This window comes from Moschus berezovskii, chromosome 4 (assembly GCF_049115385.1).
Source record: "Moschus berezovskii isolate FMDL1 chromosome 4, NW_MosBer_1.0, whole genome shotgun sequence".
NCBI classification, from domain to species: Eukaryota; Metazoa; Chordata; class Mammalia; order Artiodactyla; family Moschidae; genus Moschus; species Moschus berezovskii.
Window position 1 is genome coordinate 86,454,365 of NC_142463.1, and position 20,378 is coordinate 86,474,742.

At 39.9% G+C, this 20,378-nt stretch overlaps 1 protein-coding gene and 1 pseudogene across 3 annotated transcripts in view; one reads left to right on the forward strand and one right to left on the reverse strand.

Moving 5' to 3' along the window:
- The window catches only part of NTNG1 (netrin G1), a 403,458-nt gene that overhangs the window by 56,624 nt on the left and 326,456 nt on the right, over positions 1–20,378 (forward strand). The gene's annotated exons all lie outside the window — the stretch shown is intronic.
- On the reverse strand, positions 3,340–4,975 carry LOC129540594 (kelch domain-containing protein 2 pseudogene; annotated as a pseudogene).

Sequence of the window (20,378 nt, forward strand, 5' to 3'; positions counted from 1 at the left end):
TACAGAAGACTGATTTATGATTGGTCCAATTATTTACCTCTGTATGTAATATGGAGTGACATAGGCATTATTTTTTAAATCACTATATGCCACTCAGCATTGCTGCCAACATTTTATTTGACAGTTAACTGTATAAATGCTGCATGAATTTTTTGATCAGCAGTCTCATGCTGGTTAGAATCTAGCAATAGATGTGAATGAATGTGTTGCATTTGGTGGGACTGTATTTATCACATTAGGTATGAAAGTCTTGGCATCATGTTAGCTGACTACAGAGTGGTAAGAAAAGGTCCTGAGATGCTTAGCTGTCTCAGTCGTGGCCAGCATATAATACGTCTCTTATTTAACGGACAGGTCTACACTTTGGCCCCATATCTTTCAGTCCATTCACACTTTGCATAAGTAGTATCTCCTGTTATGCACATTCACTCAGGGGTTTTGAATGAATAAACTCTACTCTCCTCGCCAGCTCCAGGATCCAGAATTTTAAAAGTGCATGTGTAATTAATTTTGCTTTAGAATTGTGAGTAAATAAATGAGAAATGCTTTTCTCTTTATTAATTTCCAGGTGTGAGTTTAAAGAAAACAGCAACAGTTTTTCTTAAAATCACATGAATAATATTGGAGCAAGACTGTCTCAGTTGGAGACAAAAACATTATATTTGTATCTCATGGTAATCTATCCAAGGGTTAATAGACCCATAACCCTCTGGACAGTTCACAAATCCACATAACAGGGCAGATTTTTGCATTAGGATTCCTGACTTAGCTGAAAAATGTGAAAAATCAGATGCAGCCAAAGAGTTCCCTATTGATTACAAATGTGAGGATCAAGAGTAAGTTATTCCATATAAGGCAGCATTTATTTAAATTTAAAATAGTCCTTCTTGGTAATCTCATTTTGGTTAGTAGCATATAAATCAATGACATTTTTTTAGAGTATTAATTCCATTACATTTGAGGGGCTTCCTGTGACAGAATAGGCATTGATATCCAGTCATATTTTGCGGTGTCTAATTGTGCTCATCTTCTCCTACGAGAATTCCAAAATTGCAACTTGCTGCTGAACAGCCATCGACAGGAGAATGTTGAAACCCACCCCAAAAAGATACCCCACATCCATGGGAAAAGGAGAAGCCCCAAGGAGACGACAGGAGGGGCGAAATCGCATTTAGAATCAAACTCCATACCTGCCAGATGCTCAGAGGGCTCAGACCAAACCTTATGTGCATCGGGACCCAGAGACCCCACAGAGCCTGCGCCAGACATGCCTTTGAGTGTTTGTCTCCCGTGGAGGCGTGGGTCAGCAGTGGCCTACCATGGGGGCAGGGGCTCGAGCTGCAGCAGACCTGGGTCACGCCCACATTTCAGGTGGACTCTACCAGCTGAGCCACGAGGGAAACCCTAAGCCCACATTTATTTTCTTACACATCACTTCCAGCTGTACCAAACTACTTGAAGCTGTCAGTGGATCCTGCATTATGTTTTTTGTGCTTTTGCACACACTTCTTCCTCTACCCAGAACTCTGGTCGTGTTCACTAGCTCCTGTCATACTTCAAAACTCAGCCTGAAAGTCGTACCTCAGAAATGGTTAGTCCCCTCACTCTGCACCTCCACCCACAGCTGATGGTATGGTACATTATTGTACACTGAACTTCTCCAAGGCAGTAACCAAGCATTCTTCAGTGATTGTATGAAGTGGTCACCAGTGCAAGGAATTCTCTCAATTGAAATCTTTTCCCCTATTTTCAGCATTCCTTAATTAATTATTGTTATCTCCACATACCCAAGGAGGATACTTTCCAAGATGCCCAGTGGATGCCTGAAACCGGGGATAGTACCAAACCCTCACATATATTGTTTTTTCTGATACATACATACCTATGATAAAGTTTAATTTATAAACTAGGTGTAATAACAAAGAACAACAATAATAAAATAGAACAATTATAACAATATACTATCATAAAAGTTGTATAAATATGCTCTATTTTGCTCTCAAAATATCTCATTGAGCTGTACTCACGCTTTTTGTGATGATGAGATGGTAAAATGCCTCCATGATGAGATGAAGTGGGGTGAATGATGTAGGCGTTGTGACATAGCATTAGACTGCTACTGACAATATGTCAGAAAGAGGACTATCTGCTTCAAGTAACCCTTGATCATCAAGCCATGATGATGTCCATGGTTGGATGTCAGGAGCAGATGTCAGTGGTTATGGATCCCAGATGGGAAGGAGTGGAAGAGGAAGAGATTTCATCAGACTACTCAGAACAGCATGCAGTTTAAAATTTATAAGTTGTTTATTTCTGGAATTTTTCATTATTATTTTCAGATCATGGTGAACTAAACTGGAAAACAAAACCACAGACAAGGGGAGACTGTTTCCTTAAATCAGAGTCTCCTTACAGAAAATAAATACACATCAGTTTCCCCAATTTCTCCTAAAACTCTTTCCAGTTAACTCAGGCACATAAGTCAATATTTGTATATGTTCTTGTTTTTTCTTCCTTCCGTTTCCTCATGTGTTCTCATTTGTGAATCATGAGACAACTCCAGTTATACAAAGTCCATGTATGCAAGCCAACATCTGTAGCCAAGAAAAGAAGATCTAAAATGTTTAAAAGTTCACCAATAGCATCACTCTGTAACATGTTTTAAAATTTCTAGAAGACTCTGTCAAGTCTCTAATATTTCCATTGTCCTCTCCTCAGTGTCAATACAATTTGCTTTACTTCCTATAACACTATTAAAAATAAATAATATATTTCCTATTACTTTCATAATGATTATCAATGACAATGTAAAGTTTCTACTGCATTTTTAATTAAATATATGATGATTCAACTGGAATGCAGGTTACACAGACTTTTATGGGTTGACCTGGAAACTAATAACCATTTGTCAGAGTTCCTGTGGGGAAAAAAATGCTTTCTAGATTCTAAATAGCTACCTTACAAACTTTGAGACATGGTTCTTATGCAAGCTGTGGTCTATTTATATTCAAATTTGTATCATTTCTCTACAAATTTAAAGAAAATTTACACTGTTTTCTATATGTGCTTAGGGAAAATGAAAGTTTAGTGAAACGTGCTTTAGAATGGTGCAGATTTGGATTTGAATTTCACTGCAACCATTATTTTTTTCTGTATTAATGGATAGTTTAAGCCTCAGTTTCCTCATATGTAACATGAAGATAAATACTCCTGTGTGCATGTGTCAGGCAGCTAGTGTTGCCAGATAAAATACAAAGCAGTTAAGTTTGAATTCCATTAAAACAATGAATATTTTTCTGTAAACATTTTAGCACATATAATTTTAATTTTTTTTTCTGCTATTAAATACATTTATTGTAAACTTTAGACATAAAAATAGGTTCTCTAGGCCATTCACATGCACATGAAAACTAAAAAGCTGCAAACTACAACAGTGTATATAATTATACAAACGATTTCACTCTGATGTTTACAGAATTGCTGTCCATGCAAGTGATCAGAGGCATTATCTATGAAGCCTTAAGATCCAGAAGTGTTGTTACTACCAAACCTCTGATTAACACTGTGAAGTAAGTGTTTTGGAAGGCAGTTCCATGAGTTGGCTAACATTTCTTTAAAGCAGATGACAGCTTCTAAACTTAGCCTTACAAGAGATTTTGGTTGAACTGAAAATATAAGTATTTCATTACTGTGTGCAGCTCTGTGATGGACAAGAAGGTTATTGGCACACCCTCCAAACACAATTACTTCTCCTTCATCACTGGCACAAGCTGTATGCCATAATCTTGGTTTTTCAGTATGGGGATGATTGAACTGTATCCATTCATTTTTACTGATGCAGTATGTCCAGGCATCACTTAGTGGCTGTTTATCAGTGGTAAAGCCTCCAAAGAGAAAGAGATGATCTGAAGAAACTGGTGTTAGTGAATGCCAAGATCGGCCAACTGGGCATATGCCTTGTGGAATTAGTTCATTCCATTCCCATGTATCCAGATTAAGATAGTGAAGGTCATTCATTCTAGCATCTCGGTATCTGCCTCCAAACACAAAGCCTTTGTTTCCAACAGTCGCACAGGCATGGGCAGCACGAGGTGAAGGTGGTTTACCAGTAGTTATAGGCTGGCTCCAGATAAACGTTTCAGTGTCTAAAATATGTACATGATCATTCCATCCTCTTGGATGACTCGAATTCCAAAAAGATGTTTCATCAAATTCAAAAGTTCCCAATACTTTATCTTCAGGTAAATATCCATACCCTCCAAAAAATATTAACTTGTTTTTATATACCCAGACACCGAGTTTGTCCTTTGATGATGGAGGAACTCCTTGGCAGTCAATTCTTTCCCAGTGTAATACTCGGTCCGTAGACCTTGAATCCAGCATGTAGAACTTATTTGTATTGCCTCTTGAATGGTGTCCTCCAAACAAGTACAGCACCCTGTCCACACACACGGCACAGCTTCCTGACATAGAAGGAGGAACATCACCCTCAGTGTTAATTTTTTTCCATCTTCCAGTCTCCATGTTGTAGATCCAGAGTTCTTCTCTAGGCAGATAAAAGTCATATAATCCTCTGACTTGATTACTCTTGTAACCGCCCCAGACGAACATGTGGCGCCCGTCGCTGACGGCTACGTGGCCGCTGCGCTCGGGGCGGGCAGGCGAGCTCCGCGGACTCGTAGCCTTCGTAGGCCGGCCCTGGGAGCTCGTCCTCCCTCAGGTCCTCGTAGCCATCGGCCATCTTGAGGCTGCACCTCGGTTCACCAGGAATCCCCGCACCCGCGGAGCAGGAGAAGACAAAGGGAGAGAAACGCGCGGTGGCGGCGAAAGGCCCGGCGTCACGGCCGTGCCCCGCCGCCCGGGCTTCGGTCCTCCCGGCCCGTCTCTGCGAGGACGGCCTCTCGCCGCTTGAGTCGGGGTTGCGGGCTGGGGGCGGCGAGGGTCCGCCTCGGGCTGATAGCAGCTTGCAGCCCGTCAGCCCCGCCTCCCAGCACATATAATTTTAATATGAAAATTTTCATTGTTGATCTGAAGCTCAGTTTTTAACTGGGCTCGCTGTATTAGCATTTTGTTAAGTATGGCAAACCTACAGGAGTGCTAGTATATCTGTGTGATGCCCATATATACGGGATACAGAAAATGTGGGCTTCCTTCTGCAGCCCTTCGCTACAGTGGTCAGCTATGCTGAAACTAAGTAGGTTTCTGCTAGCCTACTGCTACTCTCAAATGCTATCCTCTGCCCTAGCAAATTACAGAGCCCCACCACTAAACAGTCTAATGAGACATCACAATAGTGGTCATTCTCGGATTTTGTTTTTCAGAAACTGTGTGGATAGATGAAGTGATTTTCGACACTCAATTAAAAAATATGATGGTATCTTTGAAGTTCAGCATAATATGTAAGAATGGGTGTGGGCTAAGTTGCTTCAGTCGTGTCCAATTCTTTGCACCCCTGTGGACTGTAGCCCGCCATGCTCTTCTGTCCGTGGGATTCTCCAGACAAGAATACTGGAGTAGGTTGCCTTGCCCTTCTCTAGGGAAGGATGGGTAGACAGTATTTGAAAATCATCTGGTATTCAATATAGAAGGAACTTAAGAGGCCATCCTAGCTACTCCTTTTTATACTGATAAGGGGCCTGACCCCCAGAGAGTTCAACAGATTTGCCTGAGCCCGGGCTAGAATTTCAACCCCCTGACTTCAGTCTCAGTAGGGTTTTCTCCTACAGAGTTTCTCCTGCAGTGTTTCCTATCTAATTCCGTCTTATTAGAATATGCTTGTATGCAGTGACGGTGCGATCTGTTTCATTTCCTCTGTGTGGCGCCTTGCCCAAGATCCTTTGGAGGTATGAATGTAATTGATAATTTGGTGCACCATAGTGTGTAAACATTGCCTTCAAGTTGGCCACTGCATTTTTAATCATAAAATCATATCTATTAAAATATTTTTTATGCATTACATTGGGTCACATTAAAATGTGACTATTTAAAAATAATGATCTTATTCCCAGACCCTTATAAATAAAACACATTTCTTCCCATTCTTCATGCTACGGTGATACTCTGTTGGTATCAAAGGTAGATTATAGTGTGACTTTCATCACTACAGCTTATTTGGTTATTCTTTGTTTTCAATAAAGTAGTAAAATTTAAATTATTCTTAATTCAAATAAATTCTAAAAATGACATCTGTGGAACAACTGGAAATTTGAACATTGGCTTTAAAGTGATGCTAAAAATCATTAATAATTCTTTAGGTGTGATAATGGTATTGTAGTTAAATTTAGATACATGTGCTGATATGCCTGTGAATATACTCTTGGATCAGTGTCAAAATTGTACTCTCAGAAGAGGCGAGATTAAGTAGAGAAGAGTAAAAACAAGATTGGCCATGAGATAATTGTTGAGAGTTGGATGATAGGTGCAAGGAGGTTTCATTATACTATTCTGTCTGCTTTTGTATATGCTTAAAATTTGCCGTAGTAGCAAGTTAAAATTATGTTCCTGATTTCCAGACTCTAGTCTGATTATGAAAGTGAAAGTCACTCCACGGTGTCTGACTCTTTGCGACCCCATGGACTGTAGAGCCTGCCAGCTCTTCTGTCCATGGAATTCTCCAGGCCAGAATACTGGAGTGGGTAGCCATTCCCTTCTCCAGGGGATCTTCCCAACCCAGGGATCGAACCCAGGTCTCATGCATTGCAAGCAGATTCTTTACCATCTGAGCCACCAGGGAAGCCCTAGTCTGATTATACAGAGTGTAATTAAATTATATCACTTGAAATCAAAGATTTTAATGCTTATATTTAATGAACAGAAATAACATTTGCCTTCAAGTCCATTACTTGTTGGCTTGTTTGTTTGTTTTCACTCTTTCTGTTCATTTGAGAGAGTCACATATAATAGAAAGAATTTAGAACTGGGAACTCAGAGAATCTAATTCTAGCTAGCAGGTCTGTCCATGCCTTTTGTAATTTGTATGACCTCAGGCAAGATTCTTAATCTCTTTGGGCCTCAATTTTCTCATTATGCAAAATGAGATCATTGTTCTCTGGTCTCCTGGGGCATTCAGCTCAGAAATTGTTTGACATGATATCACACTCAGGCTTTCCAAATCCACCATTAAGCTGGCTCATGGTGTGTTTAATCTTTATTCTCTCCCTGTTAATGGAGTAATGGGCTGTATTCTGGGAACAACTAGTTTAAATATAAAGATACTAGGAATGTGATACAAAATATTGTATGCTTCCTATGCATCTCCTGTGTATGAGTTTTTTATTAAATCCTTCTGAAAAGAGCTGATATTTCTATTGGTACTACCTAGTGGACAAGTTACAAAAACGATTTCACACTTTGAAAGTTGAACAATACTCTTAATGTGGTGTTAATATAAACTCTTTCAAGATTCAGAAGGTTTGCTTTCATTTTAGGATTCAAGATTTTTAAAAAATAATACTACATTTACTCTCTATGTATAATTTTGTTACCTTCAGTTATGTCCTCAGTCTTCTATATGAAGGCTGTTACATTCTCATGTAGTAGGACATTGTCCTCTTCACCAGTTTTATTGTTTCTTTTTTGAATTGTCCCTAATTTTGTAGTATGGCATACATTATGCATATTGTGTTTATACTATTTTTTTCCCAAAGGCAAAACTTTTGAATATGTGAAGTGTAGCCCTAATGGGGTCACACAGAGTTGGACACGACTGAAGTGACTTAGCAGCAGCAGCCCTAATTCACTGTATTTATAACTTCTACCCAAGAATTTAGTTTCATTGCAGGCCTATCATCATTGCAAAACATCTTTTTATGAAAAATATGCATTGGATACTACTTTATAGTAATGCCAAATATATTATCTGAGTGTCACATCAAAATTCATCCATTCAACAAACGTTTAATGAATGTCTTCTAGGTGTGTTAATTTTGAAAAGAGATCTTGAAGGAAAGAAGGCTCAGAACAAATTACCAGAGGACACAGATTTCCAATTTTAAACTGATTTATTCCTTAGACAGTGTTACTAAGAGACACTTAATTATTCATACACACAGTCCTCCTCTTGCACAGATACTTCAAAATTACCATAATTAATTCAGAGTCCCAACTCCAGCCCCCATAGAATGAAATGACTGTTTCAGTAGAAGCCACCATGGAGTATCACAAAGTCCATTATTATCAATTTTTGAAATAAATCCTTTCTGCTTACTCAATATCTTTACAATAATCCATTTTATCCATCAGTAGCCTTCTGAACCAGGATTTGTTTGTTTGTCTCTGTGAAATAATGATACTTTAATCCAGAGTCTTTCAGGACTACCTTCTGTTTGCCCTTGCTGGAATCATGGGGGTTTTCATCAGTCTGTTGGAATACTTGACATGACAAGTAATAGGATCCATTCCTTCTTTAGTCAGATATACGCTTGAGTAACCATATTCAGTTCCCAGACACTGTTTTTGTAATCATTCCTTTTATTTACTCTCATCTCCTAGAGGTGATAGGGTAGGCTTCTTTGTTAACTAACTCATACTTTCATACTTTCATTTGTTCATAAACATTTTTTTTGAGAATCCACTGTGTGCTAGGTACATGCAAGAGTGACAAAGATAATGTTAACAACCCCAGTTTTCAAAATAACATTTTGAAATCTGGTAGTTCTTGGTAATGTATCAACTAATCATATGCTGTATGGTTAAATTTAGAACAATACATTATCTTACTCTTGTCTTTGGTTTCTTTCTGAGGATATTTTCATGGATTCCTATCAGTACATTAGGAGAAGGTACGTCCAGGGCAGAGTTTTGATCAGATTATTCTCCCTTCTTAGCCCACTCTTTGAACTCTTATTTCATTGTCTTTTGAATACTCTGATGAGGCAACTTTTCAAACCTTTTTAAAGTTAAAAGAAATAGGACCACTGGTTTTCTGTTGTTCAAGTAGTTCTTTGCTTCTTCACATATCTTGTTGATGTGAAGAGACACTTGAATTCTCCTATAAAAAATAAATTGCTTTTCTTTCATGAAATTTTCCTGTCCCTGTCTAAGGTGACAGTGTCTGTTATCTGTCTCAAAAGGTTGTCCCTTTTTCATATAAATAGAATTTATCATAGAGCATATAATATCTTGAGATTGGCTTTGTTAACTTATAATAATGCCTTATGATAATAGTACATTATGATAATAATACATGGAGATGTATTTAAAACATCTTAATTACAAAAGTTTCAACCCAAATTTAAAATCATTCAATATGTATACACTATTTTTGAAAGAAAAAAATCTTAGATCTCACCCTCTGACCTTCCATTCCCCATTTTCTTGCTACTGTTGTCTAAAATTTGAATTCTACTCTTCAAAACATAGTATTTCTTTGTTTTTGCAAGTAATTTAACTTAGCAAGAAGGTCTGCCAATTCTTTTGATCACTTTTCTCTGTATATTTGCATCCTTCCATCTTTCTGCATTTATTGTTATTTTTTAACTGAAGTATTTTCCTTAATAATTCTTTCAACAAGAGTCTGTGAGTACTGATTTCTCTTAGCCTGTGTCTTTTTTTCTCTATATCTTTAGAATAGTAGCGTGCTTAGAGATGAAATTTCACGTTAACAGTTATTTTTCCAACCATTTTTAAAGGATATTTTCTATCATTTTAGGTACAGTAGATATCTATTGTTGCTAATGAAATTGTATTGAAAATGTTATCAGTATTGGTTATGGAGATTTTTGGTAGATAATTTTTCTCTCTGGAAGAGTTTATATATATATATATATACACACACACACACACACACACACACACTAAAACATATGTATATGTACATATATATGTATTATTCATGCAGTTTCAATAAGCTCTATTTAAGTACAGTTTTGTTTTATTTTTAGCTTTTCAGCTTGGCCTTTGATATATACACTCAATCTAAGGATATCTATTTTTTTCTGAGAATACTTATTTTTTCTAGGAATTTTTTTTCTGAGAATATCTATTTTTTCTAAGAATATCTATTTTTGTTCAGTTTTGGAAATTTTTACCCATTCCCCTCATTCTATGCTTTGAATTCTTTTTATTATTTTTGGAGTATTCTTGACAGTCTCAACTAACCTATGTCTCTTAACTGCTTTTTCATAACTATCTTTCTGATATCTTTTTGGGTGAGTTTCTCAATACTGTGTTTTAGTTCACTAATTCTTATCATTGGCTTTCAAGAGGCTAAAGTTTTTCCACTATACAAGCTTTATTTTAAAAGTTAATTTCTCTGTTTTTCATATTCAAAATTCTAATCTACTTACTCTTCTTAGCTACTTGTTTGTGTTTTTTATACAGTTTTATTTTGTTTTTTATATAGTTTTATTACTCCCCTGTATCTCTTTGAAAATCCTAAACATTTTTATGTTGAAGTTACCAGATGCTCCTGTTACTTTCATTTCATTTGGAATAAGTTTCTTTCCCATTTGTTGATTTCTTTGGTTGGAAATTTTAGCATGAATTTTCATTACATGTTGTAGAATTTTGGCTTGAGGATGATGGCAGATTAAAGAAGATCGCAAATTGCTTGACACTACTTCCATTCTCTGGTTGATCTCTCTCTCTTCTTTAATTTGGTGGGATCTGTAACTATTTTGACCAAGACACAAGGTGGTGATACTGAGTGAGTTTCAGGTTCAGGCTTCTTCCTATCTCTTGGAACAGTCCCTTTATAGCCCTGAGTCCCCCATCAAAGAGGACAAACTACTATGTGAGTGACCTTGTGGAAAGGCCCTGAGACTACATGGAGAGGGAGAGGGAACCAGCTGATACCACAACTGTGTTTACTGTTGAACCATGCTTGTGAGCAAAGCTGTCTCTGAACCTCTAGACCACCTTAGCCACCATCTGATTATGATCACATGAGCATAATCAACACCAGGTTCATGTGGAGCAGAAGAATCATCCAGCTGAGTTCTGCTCAAATTTCCTATCTCCACATTTACAAGATATATATATAATAAATAATATTATTTAATTATAATATATAATATAATATTATATATATAATAAAATAGTAACTGGATTAAGCCAAAGTTTTAGAGTACATACCTTGTTACACAGCAATAGATAAAGGAAACAATGGCCTTATCGTGAATCTCTTTTCTTGCCTCCTACTCATTTACCATAATCTCTGTACCTACTCAGCCTGACTACTGTTTCTGGGATGCTCCACTAAATCCCTCCATTCTTTCAGTCCAGAGTAGACTTCGCGTTCCTGTCTGCATGTGATACTGGATACATGGCAGATGGAGTCACTGAGCCAAAAGCATCCTGGCCCAGGTCCTGGCTTCTATGCTTTCCTGGCTTCCCATGACTTCTTAGGTCTTCCACTCCATATAGGCACCAGCTTTTATTCCTGAGCCACCTTTTAAACTGGAGGGGAGTCATGCTTGACCATAGTTTCTTGTTTTGTGTGGGCACTTTTAGTTCCAGCTATCACAGGAAACCTCACTTCCTGCTTAGGTTTTCTGTTTTCCAGGCTTCAAGCCCAATAGACTTTCAGTAGTGTTAGTATTAGTTGCTCAGTTGTGTCCGACTCTTTGCGACCCCATGGACTCTAGCCCGTCAATCTCCTGTGTCCATGGGATTCTCCAGGCAAGAATAGTGGAGTGGATTGCCATTCCCTTCTCCAGAGGATCTTCCCAACCCAGGGATCGAACCCTGGTCTCCTGCATTGCAGGGAATCTCTTTACCATTTGAGCTACAGTGAAGACAGATTTAGCCCCATTTACCACGAGTTGACTCACTGGAAAAGACTCTGATGCTGGGAAAGGTTGGGGGCGGGAGGAGAAGGGGACAACAGAGAATGAGATGGCTGGATGGCATCACCGACTCTGTGGACATGAGTTTGAGTGAACTCCGGGAGTTGGTGATGGACAGGGAGGCCTGGCGTGCTGTGATTCATGGGGTCGCAGAGGGTCGGACACGACTGAGCGACTGAACTGAACTGAACTGAACTGAACTGTTGTATATGGGCTGCCCTGGTAACTGAGAGGGTAAAGCATCTGCCTACAATGCAGGAGACCTGAGTTTGATCCCTGGGTCGGGAAGATCCCCTGGAGAAGGAAATGGCAACCCACTCCAGTACTCTTGCCTGGAAAATCCCATGGATGGAGGAGCCTAGTAAGCTTCAGTTCATGGGGTCGCAAATAGTCGGACACACCCAGCGACTTCACTTTCACTTTCCCTGTTGTATATGGGCTCCCCTGGTAGCTCAGCTGGTAAAGAATGCCGCCTTCAATGCAGGAGACCCCGATTCGATTCCTGGGTCAGGAAGATCCCCTGGAGGAGGGATAGGCTGCCCACTCCAGTATTCTTGGGCTTCCCTGGTTGCTCAGATGGTAAAGAATCTGCCTGCAGTGCGAGAGGCCTGGGTTTGATCACTGGATTGGAAAGATCCCCTGGAGGAGGGCATGGCAACCCACTCCAGTTTTCTTGCCTGGACAATCCCTATGGATAGAGGATAGAGGAAATCCCATGGAGAGAGGACTCTGCAGGCTACAGTCCATGGGGTCACAACTGGACAAGACTGAGCAACTAAAGCACAGCACTGTGGCGTATTGTTCATTTCTGACCATAGAGATTTTGCTTGTTTGGGAGGTTGGTCATGTCTTTCATTCTGTTTTATTTTTCCTTTTGTTTATCATATTCTTTTTTTCATTTTTAAAAAATGAACTTCTAATTTTAGATTAGGTTTAGATTTACAGAAAATTGTAAACATGATACTTTCTGTATATCCATATCCAGTTTCCATTATTATTAACAGCTTAAATTTTCTAGATAAATTCTTCAGAACTAATGAAGCAGTATTGGTGATTTAATTATTGAGTAAATTTCAAACTTCACTCAAATTTTCTTAGTTTCTACCTAACATCCTTTCACACTTCCAGGATCCCATTCAGGATCCCACATTACATTTAGCTGTCACTTCTCTGTAAGCTCCTCTTGGCTCTATTTCTGAGACTTCTATTGTTTTTGATGACCTTGACAGTGTGAAGAGTCAGTTCAGTTCAGTCGCTAGTTGTGTTAGACTCTTTGCGACCCCATGGACTGAAGCAATCCAGGCTTCCCTGTCCATCACCAAATCCCAGAGCTTGCTCAAACTCATGTTCATCGAGTCAGTGATGCCATCCAACCATTTCATCCTCTGTCGTCCCCTTCTCCTTGAGCCTTCAGTCTTTCCCAGAATCAGGGTCTTTTCTAGTGAGTCAGTTCTTCCCATCAGTATTGGAGTTTCAGCTTCAGCATCGGTCCTTCGAGTGAATATTCAGGACTGATTTCCTTTCGGATAGACTGGTTGGATCTCCTTGCAGTCCAAGGGACTCTCAAGAGTCTTCTCCAAAACCACAATTCAAAAGCATCAATTCTTCAGTGCTCAGTTTTCTTTATAGTCCAACTCTCACATTCATACATGACTATTGAAAAAACCATAGTTTTGACTAGATAGATCTTTGTTGACAAAGTAATGTGTCTGCTTTTTCTTATGCTGTCTAGGTTGGTCATAGCTTTTCTTCCAAGGAGCAAGCGTCTTTTAATTTCATGGCCACAGTCACCATCTGCAGTGATTTTGGCATCCAAGAAAATAAAGTCTCTCACTGTTTCCATCGTTTCCCCATCTATTTGCCATGAAGTGATGGGACCGGATACTATGATCTTAATTTTCTGAATGCTGAGTTTTAAGCCAACTTTTTCAAGCTCCTCTTTCACTTTCATCAAGAGGCTCTTTAGTTCCTCTTTGCTTTCTGCCATAAGGTTGATTTTATCTGCATACCTAAGCGTATTGGTATTTCTCCTGGCAATCTTGATTCCAGCTTGTGCTTCACCCACCTGAACATTTCACATGATGTACTCTGCATATAAGTTAGATAAGCAGGGTGACGATATGCAACCTTGGCGTACTCCTTTTCTGATTTGGAACCAGTCTGTTGTTCCATGTCCAGTTCTAACTGTTACTTCTTGACCTGCATACAGATTTCTCAGAAGGTAGGTCAGGTGGTCTGGTATTCCCATTTCTTGAAGAATTTTCCACAGTTGGTGTGATCCACACAGTCAAAGGCTTTGGCCTAGTCAATAAAGCAAGTACTGTTGAAGCTTGGGCTTGGAGAATTTTGAGCATTATTTTGCTAGTGTGTGAAGAGTGCAATTGTGCAGAGTTTGAACATTTTTTGATGACCATTCTTTGGGATTGGAATGAAAACTGACCTTTTCCAGTCCTGTGGCCACTGCTGAGTTTTCCAAATTTGCTGGCATATTGAGTGCAGCACTTTCACAACATCATCTTTTAGGATTTGAAATAGCTCAACTGGAATTCAGTCACCTCCACTAGCTTTGTTCATAGTGAAGTTTCCTAAGGCCCACTTGACTTCACATTCCAGGATGTCTGGCTCTAGGTGAGTGATCACACGATCATGGTTATCTGGGTTGTGAAGATCTTTTTTGTACAGTTCTTCTGTGTATTCTTGCCATCTCTTCTTAATATCATCTACTTCTGTTAGGTCCATACAGTTTCTGTCCTTTATTGTGCCCATCTTTGCGTGAAATGTTCCCTTGGTATCTCTAATTTTCTTGAAGAGATCTCTTGTTTTTCCCATTCTATTCTTTTCCTCTATTTCTTTGCACTGATCACTTAGGAAGGCTTTCTTATCCCTCATTGGTATTCTTTGGAACTCTGCATTCAAATGAGTATATTTTTCCTTTTCTGTTTTGAAGAATACCAGTGAGGTATTTGGTTGAATGTCCCTCCATTAAGATTTGCTTGGTGTGCTTCTCATTATTAGACTGGGGTTATGTGTTTTGGGGAGGAAGATCACAGGGATGAAGTATCACTCTCCTTCAGTTCAGTTCAGTTCAGTTCAGTCACTCAGTCGTGCCCGACTCTTTCCGACCCTATGAATCGCAGCACGCCAGGCCTCTCTGTCCATCACCAACTCCCAGAGTTCACTCAAACTCATGTCCATCGAGTCGGTGATGCCATCCAGCCATCTCATTCTCTGTCGTCCCCTTCTACTCCCACCCCCAATCCCTTCCAGCATCAGAGTCTTTTCCAGTGAGTCAGCTCGTCGCATGAGGTGGCCAAAGTATTGCAGTTTCAGCTTTAGCATCAGTCCTTCCAATGAACACCCACGACTGATCTCCTTTAGAATGGACTGGTTGGATCTCCTTGCATCCAAGGGACTCTCAAGAGTCTTCTCCAGCACCACAGTTCAAAAGCATCAATTCTTCGGTGATCAACTTTCTTCACAGTCCAACTGTCACATCCATACATGACCACGGGAAAAACCATAGCCTTGACTAGACGGACCTTTGTTGGCAAAGCAATGTCTCTGCTTTTTAATATGCTATCTAGGTTGGTCATAACTTTCCTTCCAAGGAGTAAGCGTCTTTTAATTTCATGGCTGCAGTCAGCATCCGCAGTGATTTTGGAGCCCCCAAAAATAAAATCTGACACTGTTTCCACTGTTTCCCCTCTGTTTCCCATGAAGTGATGGGACCAGATGCCATGATCTTCGTTTTCTGAATGTTGAGCTTCAAGCCAACCTTTTCACTCTCCTCTTTCACTTTCATCAAGAGGCTTTTTCGTTCCTCTTCACTTTCTGCCATAAGGTGGTGTCATCTGCATATCTGAGTTTATTGATATTTCTCCCGGCAATCTTGATTCCAGCCTGTGCTTCTTCCAGCCCAGCGTTCCTCATGATGTACTCTGCATGTAAGTTAAGTAAGCAGGGTGACAATATACAACCTTGACGTACTCCTTACATTACCTATCTGTTTTTACCTGTGGTCTACTTTTTCTATTATAGCCCTTAGTATAATAATCATGCTTACTTACATTTCCTGTCTGATAATTCCCTGTCATATCTGAGTTGGCTTCTAGTACTTCCTTTGTCTCTTCAGACTATATTTTGCCTTCCTCTTTGGTATGCCTTGTAATTTTTTGTTGTTGTTGTGTTGGATAATAAGAATTGAGGTGACTAGTCCTCTGAAGTGAAGTGTTAGTCGTTCAGTCATGTCTGATTTTTTGAGATCCGTGGACTGTAGCCTGCCAGGCTCCTCTGGGATTCTCCAGGCAACAATACTGGAGTGGATAGCCACTCCCTTCTTCAGGGATTTTCCTCACTTAGGGATCAAACCTGAGTTTCCTGCATTGCAGGCAGATTCTTTACTGTATAAGCCACCAGGGGAGCCCAAAGAGGCCTTTAGGATGATATTTATATTAATCTGGTTAGGACTTGGACTGTGTTTAATGTTTGCTGTAGCACTAGTTGGGGTTTCCCTTGTGGCTCAGCTGGTACAGAATCCACCAGCAATGTAGGAGACATGGGTTTGATCCAGTTACTAGAGGTTTCAAATTCCTTTACTATCCTTGTTTCTGTTTTTCCTCTTGACTTTGGGCTTCCCTAACTGGTCCTCTTCGGAGAAAAGCCCTGTGCTAGAAGTCTTTGAACTTTGATCCTCTTTTTTACTGGAGCCCTGTTGGTGTGATGGTAAGGTGTCAGGGAAAGGGTGCTTTCTATAATCTTCAGATTGTGTTTACTGTTTAGTCTCTAAGTCATGTTCAACTCTTTTGCAACCCCATGGACGTACCCAGTCAGCCCCCTCTGCCCATGAGATTTCCCAGGCAAGAATACTGGACTGGATTGCCATTTCCTTCTCCAGGGAATCTTCCTGACTCAGCGATTGAACCCCCATCTCCCACATTGGCAGGTGAATTCTTTACCACTGAGCCACCTGGGAGTTCCAATCTTCTGATTATATCTCTGTCTTTCAGTGGACAATCTTTTGGGACTGTGACCTTCAGAATTGTTTTTCCCATGGCATAGCTTCCTTCCCATCCCTACCCCTGCTCTGACCTTTTCTCTGTTCCCTGGCCACAGTGTTCCCAATCTGTCCTCAAAGCCCTCAGCCCTGTTAACTGTGTCTCCTCTGTGTGTTATTTTAGGAATTTTAGAGGGGGCTGGAGTGGGTAGAATACCCTTCCAACAGCCAGGCTAACACTCTGACATCTTCTTCTGAATTTTAAGTCTTTCTCAGAGAAGACTTTGAGTACCTTGCACAAAGATTGTCTTCTCTTCCCTCTGTGAGGGTCATATAGGAGCCTTTGGAGTGAGAACCTGGTGCAGTTACTGGAGATAAAGCCCACAGATGTGTGGGTGCACAGGCACTAAGGCTTTGACTATAGACATGCCTCACTGTTATGTTAACCCACACTCAGACTCCAGTAATCCGTCAACAATCCCTTTTAAGCGTTCGTATCAGTTCATGACCTCAGAGGCTTCTGCTCCAGATGCGTAGATCTCAAATGTGTCTCTCTCAATATGACTGTCTCCCGAAATTTCAGGGTACTGGTTTGCTATGCAGCCTCATTTCTCTGATGAATCCAAAAAGTCAGTGGTTTGCAGGTTATTCAGCGTTTCTTTTTTGTAAGGATGGGAGTGATAACTTCTAGACTTTTTGTATGTCAGAGCTAAAAGCAGAAGTTGCTCATGCCTTTTAAAAAAATGTTTATAGTAATTAATATAATGTATCTGTTATGACTGTGGCCATGAAATTAAAAGCTGCTTGCTCTTTGGAAGGAAAGCTGTGACAAACCTAGTTCAGTTAAGTTCAGTTCAGTGGCTCAGTCATGTCCGACACTTTGCGACCCCAAGAACTGAAGCAATCCAGGCCTGCCTGTCCATCACCAACTCCCGGAACATGCCCAAAATCATGTCCATTGAGTCGGTGATGCCATCCAACCATCTCATCCTCTGTCATCCCCTTCTCCTCCTGCCCTCAATCTTTCCCAGCATCAGGGTCTTTTCAAATGAGTCACCTCTTCGCATCAGGTGGCCAAAGTATTGGAGTTTCAGCTTCAACATCAGTCCTTCCAATGAACACTCAAGACTGATCTCCTTTAGGATGGACTGGTTGGATCTTCTTGCAGTCCAAGAGACTCTCCAGATTCTTCTCCAACACCACAGCTCAAAAGCATCAATTCTTCGGCACTTAGCTTTCTTTATAGTCCAACTCTCACATTCATACATGACCACTGGAAAAGCCATACCCTTGACTAGATGGACCTTTATTGGCAAAGTAATGTCTCTGCTTTTTATTATTATTTTTTTTTTGCTTTAATCTGGACTTTTTATTCCTTGAAAATATTAAGTGAGGGGAATGAGTTCATTATTCTTGGAGACATAAGAGGCATACATTTTACTAGACTCTTGACATACGTGACTCATGTAGCAGTAAGTATTATTAGAGAGGTTTATACTCCATTTTATACAATAAAAAATGAGATTCAATAGAGTTAAACAACAATATCAAGTCTTTTAGAGTCAGCATTCTCTACCCCTCCCAATGAAAATACTCCTACTCAGCTGGTAAAGAATCTTTCTGCATTGAACATTGAAACATGTATATTACCACTTGTGAGACGAATCGCCAGTCCAGGCCCAATGCACGACACAGGATGCTTGGGGCCGGTGCACCAGGAAGACCCAGAGGGACAGCATGGAGAGGGAGGTGGTAGGAGGGTCCAGGACCGGGAACAGGTGCGCACCCACGGCAGACCCATGTTGACTTATGCAAAACCAACACAATATTGCAAACTAATGTAGCCTCCAATTAAAATAAATACATTATGGAAAAGCCAATATAACAATGCACAGTAATTAACCTCCAATTAAAATAAATTAATTAAAAACAAAAAAAAGAAAGAAACAATGATCCTTGTCTCTGCTTTTTAATATGCTGTGTAGGTTGGTCATAACTTTCCTTCCAAGGAGTAAGTGTCTTTTAATTTCATGGCTGCATTCACCATCTGCAGTGATTTTGGAGCCCAGAAAAATAAAGTCTGACACTGTTTCCCCATCTATTTCCCATGAAGTGATGGGACCAGATGCCATGATCTTAGTTTCTGAATGTTGAGCTTCAAGTCAACTTTTTCACTCTCCTCTTTCACTTTCATCAAGAGGCTCTTTAGTTCTTCTTCACTTTCTGCCATAAGAGTGGTGTCATCTGCATATCTGAGTTTATTGATATTTCTCCCAGCAATCTTGATTCCAGCTTGTGCTTCCTCTAGCCCAGCGTTTCTCATGATGTACTCTGCATATAAGTTAAATAAGCAGGGTGACAATATACAGCCTTGACGTACTCCTTTTCCTATTTGGAACCAGTCTGTTGTTCCATGTCCAGTTCTAACTGTTGCTTCCTGACCTGCATACAGGTTTCTCAAGAGGCAGGTCAGGTGGTCTGGTATTCCCATCTCTTTCAGAATTGTCCACAGCTTATTGTGATCCATACAGTCAAAGGCTTTGTCATAGTCAATAAAGCAGAAATAGATGTTTTTCTGGAACTCTCTTGCTTTTTCCATGATCCAGTAATGTTAGCAATTTGATCTCTGGTTCCTCTGCCTTTTCTAAAACCAGCTTGCACATCTGAAAGTTCACGGTTCACATATTGCTGAAGCCTCAATTGGAGAATTTTGAACATTACTTTACTAGTGTGTGAGATGAGTGCAATTGTGTGGTAGTTTGAGAATTCTTTGTCATTGCCTTTCTTTGGGATTGGAATGAAAACTGACCTTTTCCAGTCCTGTGGCTACTGCTGTTTTCTAAATTTGCTGGCATATTGGTTGCAGCACTTTCACAGCATCATCTTTTAGGATTTGAAATAGCTCAATTGGAATTCCATCACCTCCACTAGCTTTGTTCGTAGTGATGTTTCTTAAGGCCCACTGAACTTCACATACCTGGATGTCTGGCTCTAGGTGAGTGATAACACGATCATGGTTATCTGGGTCGTGAAGATCTTTTTTGTACGGTTCTTCTGTGTATTCTTACCACCTTTTCTTAATATCATCTGCTTCTGTTATGTCCATATAGTTTTGTCCTTTATTGTGCCCATCTTTGCGTGAAATGTTCCCTTGGTATCTCTAATTTTCTTGAAGAGATCTCTGGTATTTCCCATTCTATTGTTTCCTCTATTTCTTTGCATTGATTGCTAAGGAAGCTTTTCTTATCTCTCCTTGCTATTCTTTGGAACTCTGCATTCAAGTGGGCATATCTTTCCTTTTCTCCTTTGCTTTTCGCTTGCCTTCTTTTCACAGCTATTTTTTCCTCAGACAGCCATTTTGCTTTTTTGCATTTCTTTTCCATGGGGGTGGTCTTGATTCCTGTCTCCTGTACAATGTCACGAACCTCTGTCCATAGTTCATCAGGCCCTCTGTCTATCAGATCTAGTCCCTTAAATCTATTTTTAACTTCCTCTGTATAATCATAAGGGATTTGATTTAGGTCATACCTCAATGGTTTAGTGGTTTTCCCCACTTTCTTAAATTTAAGTCTGAATTTGACAAACCTAGAGAGCGTATT